We start from the raw sequence: 13,830 nt of genomic DNA, 5'->3' as shown, positions 1-13,830 counted from the left end.
TTATTATTATGAATAATATAAAAATAAATATATGGAGACATAAATATATATATATATATATATATATATATATATATATATATATATATATATATTAAATGATAGTATGGTTAATAAACCATTGGAAGTAAGTGATTGTGTATAATTACTCGTAATAAAAATGCATAAACTTAGATAGTCAAAGTATTAAGATAAAAAATGAGAGATAATTATAATTATTAATAAGTAAAAAAAAACTAGGAATAAGTAAATAAATTAAATGTTTAATTTCTCGTTTATACGAATTTAAATGTCAAGATTTATTATTAATTATTATTATGGGGGGAGAGAGAGAATTACGAGACCACATTGTGATTTTTGATTATAGACGATATTGTTCTAAGTTTGTTGATTAATTACTCATTACTGACTAATTAATTGATTAATAAACTGAGGTTTGGCAATTTAGGGCTAGGGCAAGAGGAGTCATCTATCAGCAATAATTGCTAATATAAAAACAACTTTTTTATTCTCTAGATTGCGAACGAATTATTTGTGATCTACATGAAATTATTATTACTCGTAATTAATATTTAATTGTTTTTCTTTTTTTAATAACAATTTCATATAAATAATAACTATACATAGTAAAATAATGGATAAACAAATAAATAAAAATATATATTACAGAGTACTATTAGGTCTGTAGATGGTAGTGTAAAATATGATTTTTAAAAAAAAAAATTAATGAGTATAATAATTAAATTTTCTCGCCGAATGAGAAAAAAAAAGCTATTAAATGATAAATATTAATTAATAATAAAATAAATCTAAATCCGTACGTACGATACTTGTCCGTACTAGCGGCAAATGTAAAAATGAATGTAAGATATTATTGTAAAAAAAGTTTTAACTTAAAATAAATTAAATGATAAATAATAATTATATTACTGATTTTTTTTTAATTTTTAAGACTAAATTTTTTTACCAAATTGTATTAATTGCACGCCTGAAAAATTTTAATAAATTATTTTTCGTAGAAAAAAACCCAAATTATAAAAGTGATTCTTCAATTTACTGCTATTACTTCGCTGAAGAATTTTCACTAAAAAAAATTACACAAAAATTTCAATTTAAAAAATTTTTTTATTAATATAAATTAATTTATAGAGTTGGAATAAAAGTTTAATTTTTCTATAAATAATAATGCAAAATTAAGAATTTTTCTATTTATTATTCATTCAAGTAAATTTTCCATAAATACATTATCTATTAGTTAAATCCAATAAAAAAACTCACATAATCTTTAACCGTAATTACCACTAATTGGCAGTTTATTAAAATAAGCTATAAATATATTAATTAACATGTTGATAAAGCTGTAAATCATCATAGTGTTAGTGTCAGTTAAGCGACAACTGTCTTAATATGATAATTAAGACATTAAAATCTTACATAGCATGCATACCCGCTTGAATAATCATTATCAGTTGGAGGTGATTCCGTCTCACTGTTAGTTATTTATTGAATCAATTAATCATAAATTATCGAAGCTGAGACAGATCAAGCTTTTCAAGTCCGCGCGATCATAAATCAAACGGGACTTTCCCTTTACACTTACGTTTTTCTTTTATTATTTAAAGTCAAAAGATAAATTTAATAAATATAATAAATTTTTATTTATTTAAGCAGACGAAAGACTTGAGAGTCTACTCGGGATTAATGTTAATACGTAGCTGTTATGTATCTTTATCTGTATCTCAGATTTTACTAGTATAGTCTTCTTTGCATATATGAATGTGCATATATATATGTATATATTGTGGTATGTAGTGTTAGTTGGACCCGTTGATGGACGATGTGCGAAAACAAAGTGGGCAGCGATCGTATCGATCGTTGTGCAGTATATTAATTAGCCGTAGTAACTTAATTAAAGCCTTATCGGACTACTCGATATACGAAAGTGTTTACATGCAAATCAAAAGCGCTCGGGTACGCGATAACGGATACACACTGTAGTTATGATGTGCCGTTACAAATAAAATAACTGATATGATAATCATACTATGGCTACTACCGCATACTAAAGGGATTGTGCATCCACTCTGCATGGATCGGGAAATATGTTGCGTTATTTTATTAACTTAACCATATACTACCTTATTAATTTATTGTTATTGAAATCTTTAACAGTATACTCAAAGATTTATTCTTTAATTAAAAGTTATTTATTATATACCGTTTCGCACTTTAAATCTTTATTTATTGTGTTGTTCAATTTTTTAAAAAAATTCTTCAGCCTTATTTTATTAATTTTATTATATACCGAAAAAAAAAAAGTGTGTGCGTGTAACCTTTACGCGCGATTAAAGTAAAACTTCTTTGGCGTTGACGGCATATATCACTGAAATGATTAAATTTTGACTTGAATAATAAATATCACATTATAATTTAATTATATTTGAATCGTTTATTTGAGAAACCCCATAAGTCAAAAATACTAAACATTTCTGGTGAAAATTCAAAATTTGGCCGGAAGTGCCTAAACTAAGCTTCTGTTAAAAAATTCTATGAAAATCAAATACATCGTCTCACTCCAAAATATCTCAGGAAATGCCCAAACGCAGCCCCTGTTAAAAGCGGAACTCAAAATTCCAATTTTAAAAGGTTCTCCACGGGAGTTACATTTTGGCACACCCTAATACATACATATATATATATATATATATATATATATATATATATATATATATGTAAAATTTACATCGATGGTGATATATCTATATAAATTATGTACATTTATTCCACCAGGGACGCCTGTGCATTACCTTCCTAGTACAGTTGTTTTTTCGGCAACTAATTTTGAACGACTTATGTTTTGTTTTTTTTTTTTTTTTTTTTTTTTATATTTCATAATTAAATGAGCATTATGAGTCGTGAACTTTTGGATTTTCCAAATTGAATTTTATAGAATGTTGCAATCGTCAGAAAATTTATTAATAATTTATTTATTACAAAAGTAATAAATAAACAAGTATACTTAGAGATTTTCAAAAAACTTTGCAATTAAAAATAATTTTTTTAAAACTGTTGAATTTTTAATCACTTTGCTATTCACAATTGATCCATTTTAAAATATTGGAAATAAATTATCCTAATTGATTATAATATTTGTCACTAGCTAGCGTATAAGTCAAGAAGCGTGGAGTATATAACATTTACTTACGACCAATCCAAATTATTATTTTTGAATAGCGGAAACTATACAGACTATAGTAAGCGTTACTTCCGTCAGAAAAAAAATCTGAGTTACTCCCTAGTCGCGCCTAAAGAAGTTTTACTTCAAAAAATAACTTGTTTCAAGTGAATATTTTCATTTAAAATTTCAGTCTTGTTTTAAAATATTTCCATTTTTTTAAATTGATAACATTGTAACTCTTAAATAGAAATCTAAAAACTTTTCATTGAAGAATTATATTTTTTTACTGAGTATTTTATTGTCTTTAAACGAGGTAATTATATATTTAATCCCAGTATTTTTTTCTCTTTATTTGAGCCCGGTAAAATTGATTCAAGATAATACCAACTTTTTTTAAGAATACCTCTTTTTTTAATCAATTATTTTACTTAAAATAAATTTCTATATATTTTTTTAATCATTAATCCGTGAATTTCTACAATTATTCATATCAAATCCTGATTTAAAATTGAATACATTTTTTTTTTATAAAAATTTTTGTCTATTCGATATTACATGTATTAGATGTTTTTAAATTAAAAATAATTTTTCAGTAATGTTGGACCCATTTTATTTAATAAGCAATTTTACAATTATAAGAAACTAATTATCGTTTAATATCTTGAATATTTTATTACTAAATTATCAACGACAGAAACTTTTAGGTTTTCTAATAGATGAAAATCTTCAATTACTTATGTTAGTTGAATAAATCTCTACACCCAGTCATTATTAATTATATTGCACTTTATTCTAATAAAAATTATAGTTATTTATACATTTACAATAATAATTAAACGCAAAGATAGTTTTCTGATGTAAAAAATGAAAATTTTTTTAAGCTAACAGTCTGAAATCAAAAAATTCATGAATTTATTAATTTTTTTATATTAATAGTCAAAAATCGCCAGGTGCGAGTTGATTTTAGCGTTAGATTTAAAAAACATTTTTCTTGAATATAAAAAAATCAATGATCTGGGTGATCTTCCCCAGTACTACTATACAAGATATACGTACTCTACTTGAGGTTACATATCCACATATTTGACATTAACTGAACAGAAAATCCCCACAAATCCGTCCACAAAAATCTTCCGCGAGACTATTGTCATTTGTAGCACAAGTCGGTTTCATTTCACGGTGAATTTAATTCCGATGCCGAGTTAAGTCTCGGGCAGCTGTCGTAAGTCGGGGGTGACCCTTTACGAGATCCAAACTAACAATAATAACAATGATTATAAAAAATAAATTTATATAAAATCAACCTGAGATGGGACTTAGAGCTTTGTAGTTGGGTCTGGTACGAATCTTCCTACAAAATTGACCGGGATTACGCAAATCCTGTTTGGGGAACCCATAAAAAAATCAGTAGGCCGCAGTTCTCAAACTATATTTTTACATTGTATACTTTATATTTAATATTTAAAGTTCCAATTGAATAATTTTGGTTTAAAATTAAAAATTTTGAATCCATTTTTTAGAATTTAAATTGAAATTAAAATTATTTAATATTCTGTTGGACAAAAATTTAAAGGTTCAACTTTTTAGAAACAAAAATTTATGAATAGAACGTGATGTAATTTCAATTTAAATTCATTTTTTTATAAAGAAAAAAATTCAATCAAGTCCTGTAACATGACTCGATACAATCATTATTGACAATATTCTTTCGATAACTCATACTGATACTCATGACCCAAGATTCAGTGAAACCCAGGGGTCAGTGTCACGTCAAGTGTGAAAATGGGGCTTCGAATCCGAGATCTGACAATCCAACATTTTTAGTAGCTCAATAGCCTTTAGGTTTGATATTTGTTATAACCCCAGGGAGTAAATCTACAATCGATTGTATATACATATAAGCTTTGGAAAATAAAATAGAGAGAGTCAATGACTTTTAGATAGGACCTATAAAAAAGACTAGAAACTATACTGAGATTGAGAAACGATTATGAGCGTCATCGTTCCACGCGGATTAAAATTCCTTAGATTTTCCGCTGAAAATGACTCGGATAATTTTTATGACGAGGATCAATTACTGCGAGTTCAATTCAAAAGTCATACCATGCTTTACTTCGATTGTATTACATTGTGTTCTATTAAGTATATCGACGGCAATTAACAAGTGTACTGATTCTTGAATTTAGCATTTAACAAATGATTAAAAGCAGCACGCTATTTTATTGAGATTGAGAGTAACACGCACCGCTAAATTCATCTGTTTGCGTAGAGTCTAGATTCTGCCGGCTGCACTGTCTATTTTTGCAGCTTCTACTCCTATTGTATTTTCTTGCAATCACACCAATTACTCAGATTATTGCTTATTAGTCTTGATTCAGGTCACTTTAATCAGCGAAACTTGGTCTTAAATTAAATGACTGGGGAAACAATGTCTATTAAATGACAGTCGTGTGAAAATTGTCAACTTTCTCTTGGCTATTAGCCATTGGTCATTGGTCATCCGTGATCTTTAGCATTTTTATCAGTAAACGTGATGTGAGACGTGCCAAATAATCTTTGAATCGATCAAATGTTTACTTTCTTTCTTATTTTAAAATTTTTATTATTGCACAAACATCCTACAGTGAAAAAATAATTCAATTGATAAAAGATAATGATTATTGAACCAAGAAAATCATTTTCAAGAGCTTCACTGTCTTGATTTAAGTGAAAAATTCTTGAACCGAGAAATTTTCGGATTGGAGTAAATTTTACTTGATTCAAAAATTTTTTGTCTTGAATCAAAACAATGAAACTTTTTCAAATAATTTTCTTGGCTCAATACTTTTTATCTTTAATCAAATTACCTTTTTTCTCAGTGTAGTTATTAAAACTGAGAGCACAAAACAAGAGTTAAAACAAGAGTAGTAAATTGGCCGCATACATTGTTAATGCACAAATTATTTGGATTGCAATTATTCACATCGTCACAATCGTCCTTTAGAGTAAAGAACAAATTGTAACATCCATTATTAATTAATAATAAATTTAAAAGTTACATCAAAATAATTTACAAGACTCAAAGAATAGCTTTGATTCAAAATAATTTCAATAAGGACGTATGATTTTATTAATTTAAGAAAAAATTCTACAAAAAGGTACAACTTTATAAGTATTCAGAATTATGATACATTTTACATCCCTAGGGATTCAAATTTTAAAAGAAAAAGTATAAATACAAAATAAGTTAAGGTGTCTGGTCATAGACAGATCTCCATTATTAATGACCACGATTACTTGGCAAAATCCTTGTTCCTTACATTATCCTTCTTATCCTGTCCATTCTTACCCTCTGGTAGTTCTGGTACTACTGATCATAATAATAAAATCTATAAAGAGCCATAACTAATATTTATTTCACACCTGCATTCACTACAAAAGATCCCATGAAATTTTCCCACAGAAACAATATTTTTTATTTACATTCTATATCATGGTCAATTCCACTTTTGGGGTGATTAATAATTTTAATTATCTATGGCTCATTCTGTGAAAAAATTGGTGTGAAAATTGCATCAAATAATATAAAAACTGTAAAACCTATGGTGTTAACCGAGTTGATTAAAAATTTGCATTTCTTATCTATTTATTATTATTTTAAGAATAATTATGAGAAATATAAACGTAAACAACGTAAAAAATAACCTATACTTGGACTGACAAGCGCAGTTGATTGGCGCATGTACTAACAACTGATGCGAAATTCACACCACAGTGATACAATTCATATCATCTGTGATTCTTGTTAAATCAATTTTGATTCAACTTTAGTATTAATTATACACAGTAAAAAATTTTTCGTCATTGTGTAAAGTGTAAAAATTTTTGTGTAGAATGTTACACACTAGAATGTGGAATTAATATAAGTGTGTGTAAAAACAGTCAGTAACATAAATATTTGTGTCAAATTTGACGAAAATTTTTTTACTGTGTAGTGTCATTTATAAACCAATATTTTTTCCGTATGACTCACGGCTAATGACGAAGCTGCTGTACTAAAACTTAACACACATAATATTGCACACCCCATAACGCGAGTAGTGCTTTATCTTCAACATGTCAAGGTCAACCAATTTTCTTGGTTATTTTATTTTGTGAGTGAAATACACCGAAAATAAACAAAATCTTCAACATCCATCACAAATTTTCAGAATATGATGATATCTTGGTGCTTCTCACCCTCCTAGAGTAAAGAAAATCATCTTTTATTTAGCATGGGCGTGTTCGCAATCGAGGATTAAATTAAAAATATGGTGTATGCCGTTACAACCTGTGAAGCAGCCAGTAGATATCATTAAAAAAAGTAATATGCAGCGCATGTATAGATATTGAAGCACCTACAGGTTGGATGCAATCGACCGATGGGATTAATCACATCACCGGTTGATCGGATCTTCTGGGACTAATCTAATTCTACCTCTTATATATTGAGCATAAAAGGTGTGTGGTGTGTGCAGCAAAGCGCTGGAGAGTCCATGTGAGCTAGACCAGAGAACAAATCGGTATTGGTATTGAATTGGTATTGGTACGGATTAATAAAAGAAAGAAGAGAAAAGAGGAGAAAGGGCTCGGCAGGGCGCCCGCCTCGGGTGCTAAAGCGTTAATACATTGGATATGATCAAGAATCAAGACGGTGAGAAGGGATTTTTCTATTTCTTCATATTCTTTAGCTTTAGCTTTAGCTTTAGCTCATTCTCAACCTTTTTGTTGATCCTCTTGTTGTTCACTTTAGAGCGAGAGTAGAGTAGTCTGTATACTATCTACTATAGAAAAGGGAAGTAGATTCAAGTTTAAGAGCTTCAATATCATCATCATCCAGCCGCAATCTTTAGGCATTTAAAAACCTTTTTATCTTCCCGGTAAGAGTATTATTTCTTATTTTTTATAACTATAAGAAGATGTGATAAAAAATTTCTTTATGGATTCTCTTTCTCTTGAGGCCTTTTAGCTCACTGGCAACTGCCCAATGCGAATGTATCAGTAAAATATACTGACGTCTGAATGTTATTTTGATAATACTTGAACAGCAAATCGACTGGCACTTTGGACGTTGAATTTTAGAGAGCCAGCATGACTTAACGGTTTACTCCTTGTTTGATCTCATCTTTTGGGCACCCTGGCCCATCATACTTCGTATACTATTAGTATTATACGGCCTTTGATGCTTCTAACGAATTAGCTAATCGTCCATCGTCCATCGACATAATAATCTGAGTGGTTGTTTTTATACGTGCATTGTTCGGATACTTAACATTTACCGATTACCGATTACATAATAACATAATGATGGGCATCAGTTCACTCTCCATTATTGGGCTACTATTTCGACGTTTATTAGCCGACCGTGACCATGAGGATGGAAATTCCTTAATAGCCTTAATAGTCTTGATGTTTGGATATCAACTCGTGCTAGAAAATTAGATTACTTGCATTGAGTTGAGTCGAGAGGTAGCAGACTCTGATGTAACAGTTGAAGTATGTTTGGACAAAAAATTGGTATGCTTGACAAAAAGACAGATGTATAAAAGTGCGGAGATGGGTATAGACTGTAAACTGTCCTAAGGTGGATGGAATATAAGACCGACAATCGACAATGGGAAGATTACGTGGCGGAGAGCAATCTCGGGGTGGCATTCACCTTTATAACAGGATCCAGAGGGATGAAAGAGCTTGAGGAAATTATAGGTGGTGAAAATCTGTAGGCAAACAGGAAGCTCTTGAGCCTTTATAGCGAGTCAATCCATGCAGGAAATCGCTTTTTAACAAACTTTTTTGTCCTCGATGGTTTGACCTATTCAATTTGTTTTGGATTTTATTTTTCTTTTATGGGACTGAGTTTTTTGGCAAATAAAACTTCTGATTTTAGATCTTTAATTTTTTCAAGATTAGTGAGTTTTGTTGAATACTATTATTTTTTTATGAAATTTTATTGTTATTCAATATTGTGAATATTTTAAACTATTTTTTATGTTTTTAGATAGATTTATTGGAAAATGTGGCCAGTTTTATATCATAATTTTGAAGGGATTTTGTGGTAATCTATTTTACTTTATCAAATTATAAAAAAATAGCATTGGTCTAAAAGTTTATGTACACAGTAAAAAATTTTTCGTCATTGTGTAAAGTGTAAAAATGTTTGTGTAGAATTTAACATTTTAGTGTGTAGAATTTAACATTTTAGTATGATAATACAACACAATAGAGTGTTGATTCAACACAGATTGTGAAAAAAAAGTCATCAACACAAATTTTTGTGTTAAATTTGACGAAAAATTTTTTACTGTGTAGGTATGTAATATAAAATGCAATGTTAGTTGTATTGTACCTACACTGATAAAAATTTTAACTTGACTCAAGAGCAAAAATCTTGAACCAAGAACACCAATTGGAAGAAAATGAATTTCTTGAGCCAAAAGGAAAAATTCTTGAGTCAAGATATATTTTCTTAATTCAAGAGAATTTATCTTGACTCAAGAATTTTTCCTTTTGGCTCGAGAAATTCATTTTCTTCCAATTGGTGCTCTTGGTTCAAGATTTTTGCTCTTGAGTCAAGTTAAAATTTTTATCAGTGTACAACTGTCAACCAATCTTATTGAAATTTTATCTACTTATTCCGGGAAAAAATATTTTGATCAAGTTCAAAGAAGAGTAAAATCGGTTACTCAGTTTGCGGCTAGTGTTTTTCAAAAGTTGGAATTTTTTTTGTCGAAATTAGTTTTCAACCGTAAAATATAGCTCAAATTTAGTAAATTTATTTTCACGTAATTATGTTTGATTTAAGATATTGTTTTTCCTTTTTGATAATTTTTTCAACTTAAATCGTGATTTGAAAAATTAAAAAAAATTTTTCAAAAAGTGAATTTTCAGCTCAAATAATTTCATGCACCATAAAGAATTTTATTATTTTTTTTTTGTTTTCACATCACTCATTGATGTCATGTGTGATTGAATCTTGCTTTTTTTATATTATTTTGTAATGTTGTTTTGTAAGTTTAGAATAATCAGCGAAGTGTTGAAAGCTTAGAAAATTTAACATCTGTTTATTTTTTAGCCATGAAAAAAGTTCCTAATATTTTTATAATAATTAAAAGGATACTAATGATATTTTGTAATGAGTAGAAGAGTATGTAGAAATATAAAGATGTAGAGTATCTGAGGTTTGAAACAAGACATGCGTACATACATGTAGGCGTTGATAACGATGTTGAAGCATGCATACTGGTACCGATTCGCAGTACTACCCGCTAGTTAGAGTCTCGTAAATGCATCGGCGTAAATTATCCAAAGGGTTATTCCTCAGTAAAGTTGTTAGAGTTGTCTGGTTGATCTGGGAGTGTTTGCAATGGTCCACCTCCCGTCAACGCCCTCAACATAATCTCTCTCACTAGAATACTTTAGTTCCTCTTTCCTCTTTTCTCTTCACACACCTTTTTTCTATGCATGCTCCCATCTATCCTCGACGGATCGCCAGCTTATTTTATCTCTTTGCTTCATTCTTAACTGCTGCAGCACACTCAACAAAACATTTACGACGGAGGGCGTCACTCCTCATGTCATCCTTCAAAAGTACGAGTAAGCGAGCACTCGTAATCGGTAAATATTGTTTATTGAGACGTCAACTAAAACTTGTTTTTATTACCGTAAATATCCTGATGGATAAATTATTTTCTGCCCGTACTTTTCAGTTACTTACTTTGGTAGTAAAAATTTTAAGCTTACCGTGTTCTTTTCAATGTGCATCCAAAAATATTTTCTAATTGTAAGTCTACTGCTCAGAGAATTTATTTAATGCAAAAACAATCGATTAAGTTTTAAAAAAATTTATTTACTGACAGAAACATTAATTTGATTTTAGAGAAAAAGTTTTTCATCAAGAAAATAATTTTTAAAAGTTTATTTGTCTGGAATCAAGCAAAAAATTTTCTTTAATTAGAAATTTTTTTATGGTAGATTAAAGATGAAAGATAATCAAATCCTTTAAAATAATTTTCTTGATTTAAGGATTTTTATTTTGATTTTTTTATCAATGTTTATTTTCAAAGGACAGATAGGTTTGAGACTACATATTTTTAGTAACTTCCATAAATTTTCTAAAAATATAAAAAATGTATATAATTCATTGAAACCAAGAACATATTTTATACCTATTTTTAAGTGAGTATTATCAAATTTTCAAAGAATTTTTTTGGAAATTAAGGAAGAATTCAGGGAATTAAGGCAGGACTGTCGATCGTAGAATTACTGCTAAAAATTTGATGAAATTTGACGTATTAATAGGATATGATAAAACAATAATAACTAAATTTTAGAAGAGTAACAGATAACTAATATAAAGATATTGAACTTCAACTATTTTTAATTTAATTTCGAGTCATGAGAATTGACAGTTTTTATTTTATTTGACAAAAATACATTTTAGATTTAAAAAGAAATTAAGTTAATAAGGGAAGAAGTATATTAAATATTTTTCATACTTGAAAATACAGATTCAGAGCCTTGATAGTTCTAATTAATGAAAATCAATCAAAAATTATCCTTATCTTACTTTTTTGAACTCAAGTTGAAAAATTTATTATAAAATCAGTAAAACGAACTAAAGAATTGAATAGAAAAAAAACGATTATGATTTTTAAAAACAGAATTTATTTTCATAAATTCATTAAAATAATAAACAAAGACCAAAAAATATCACAACAACCCCGGTACTTAAGTTCCGCCCTCTAAAACCTAAACAATGAATCTTAAAAACTCTCCATTATCCATTACGGTGCCAATTGTTTAATTTTTAAAAATATTAATCTTTTTTTCACTCTTTTGTATTAAGCTTTTACTTTTTTGTTTTGCCAGGCCTTTTTTTCGCCCATCATGGAATAATCGAATAAGATTGATGAGGACAGCGTGACTGGCACGCTCGCAGTCCAACGCCAGAAGGAATCGTATTATATAGTTTTTTATTTTTAACAATAAAACCAATGACTTACACACCCGCGTTTCAATGTGTGAGAAAGTGTGTGATTAAATAAAAATACCGTGTATTATTATTTATTGACTGTGTAGTATATTGCTGTATTGTTTCGTATTTTGCACTGCCCTGAACCGAACAAAGAGAATCAATACAATGTTGACTTATTAAAACAAGTACCAGCCGAAACCAATGACCGTAACATCGCATATTTTATGGGTAATTATAAGCAACTTGTTTGTAATACATTAATTATAATGATAATGATTGGATTGGTTACTTTTAACTTTTTAACCCGGTACTTAAACAACGAGCCAACTCAATTTTACTTTCTCGTTCTCGTCAGACTCCGGCTAATGAGCCAAATACGTCAGATCCGATAATTCGGGCGATCACTCATTGGATATTCTCATTCTCAAAAGTGAGTTTTTGTTGTTAGTAATAATAAGAATGATAATTAAAAATAAAAATAAAGATACAAGTGTGTGTTTGAATGGAATATTTAAGCGATGAAATTAAAGAGAGGAGAGCAAATTTTTAGAGAGCTGCGTTCTCTGAGGAGCGTGGACCCCTGGCGTGAAACAACGAGCAGTCAGAAAAATGGATGGGCTGCTAACCGTGCCACCCATGGCGTTCATTTCTTTAATCTTCTCTTTACTTAAACCGTCCAATCACACGTTTTTAATAAGCGGTTTGCTTAATTGCGTACTAACTTGTTATTATTAGCCTCTGCTGCTTTTCGTGACCTCGATAGTTCTGGTCAAATTGTGTGAGGTTATCTTTAATAATCAATTATATACAGTTATTTTATTTTAGCAGCTGTGAGCTTTTCTACGCACGAATGTCTTAATAAAATTAAATTATCTTTAATTTTTTAGTAATTTAGGTTTTTGCCCAAAAAAATATTTATATAGAGACTAAAAGTATTAATAATAGAGTATTTTAAATAAAATGTAAAAAAAAAAATTGTGATATTAAATATAAAAAAATAATTAAAGTTTACAAGTCTCACAGATACCAAATTTTTTTTAAGTTTCTTAAAATCTTTTATCAATTTTTTGCATGATCTTTGAGCGATTTCATGACAATTTTTTTAACCTTTGATTAATATTTCATGCAAAAAAATTTTTTTGAAGTCTAGAATTTTAAGATAGTTAAATAGTAGTCAAGAAAAATTACAAGTAGGCAAAAAATTGAGAAAAAGATGAAAATTTTTATTTCGAATACAAATAACATGTGATCACTATAAATAACATATGCATAAAAAATTAATTATTATTATTTTTAATTCATTTACATACTGGTGAAATAATTAATTTTTTTCAAGAAAAAATCTCTTGAACGAAAAAAATCATTTCAAAGTATTTAATCAAGCAGAAAATTCTTGACCTAACAAATTTTTCTCAATCTAAGTAAAATTTTCGTCTTAATTCAAAACAATGAAATTCATCAGAATGATTTTTTTTAGTTCAACAATTTTTTAATATTTAGTAGAGTTATGACGCTAAACAAGGATCAAAATAATTGTACTAGGAATAATAATAATAGTTGTACAGAGTGGAATATTCCCAAAAGCACCCTCGCCCCAAGGAAGATTAAAGCTGGTTGATAAATATATAAGACTAAGCCTGTGAATCTTGTGTAAGACGCA

This window comes from Cotesia glomerata, linkage group LG3 (assembly GCF_020080835.1).
Source record: "Cotesia glomerata isolate CgM1 linkage group LG3, MPM_Cglom_v2.3, whole genome shotgun sequence".
NCBI lineage: Eukaryota > Metazoa > Arthropoda > Insecta > Hymenoptera > Braconidae > Cotesia > Cotesia glomerata.
Note: the sequence above shows the minus strand (reverse complement) of the source record.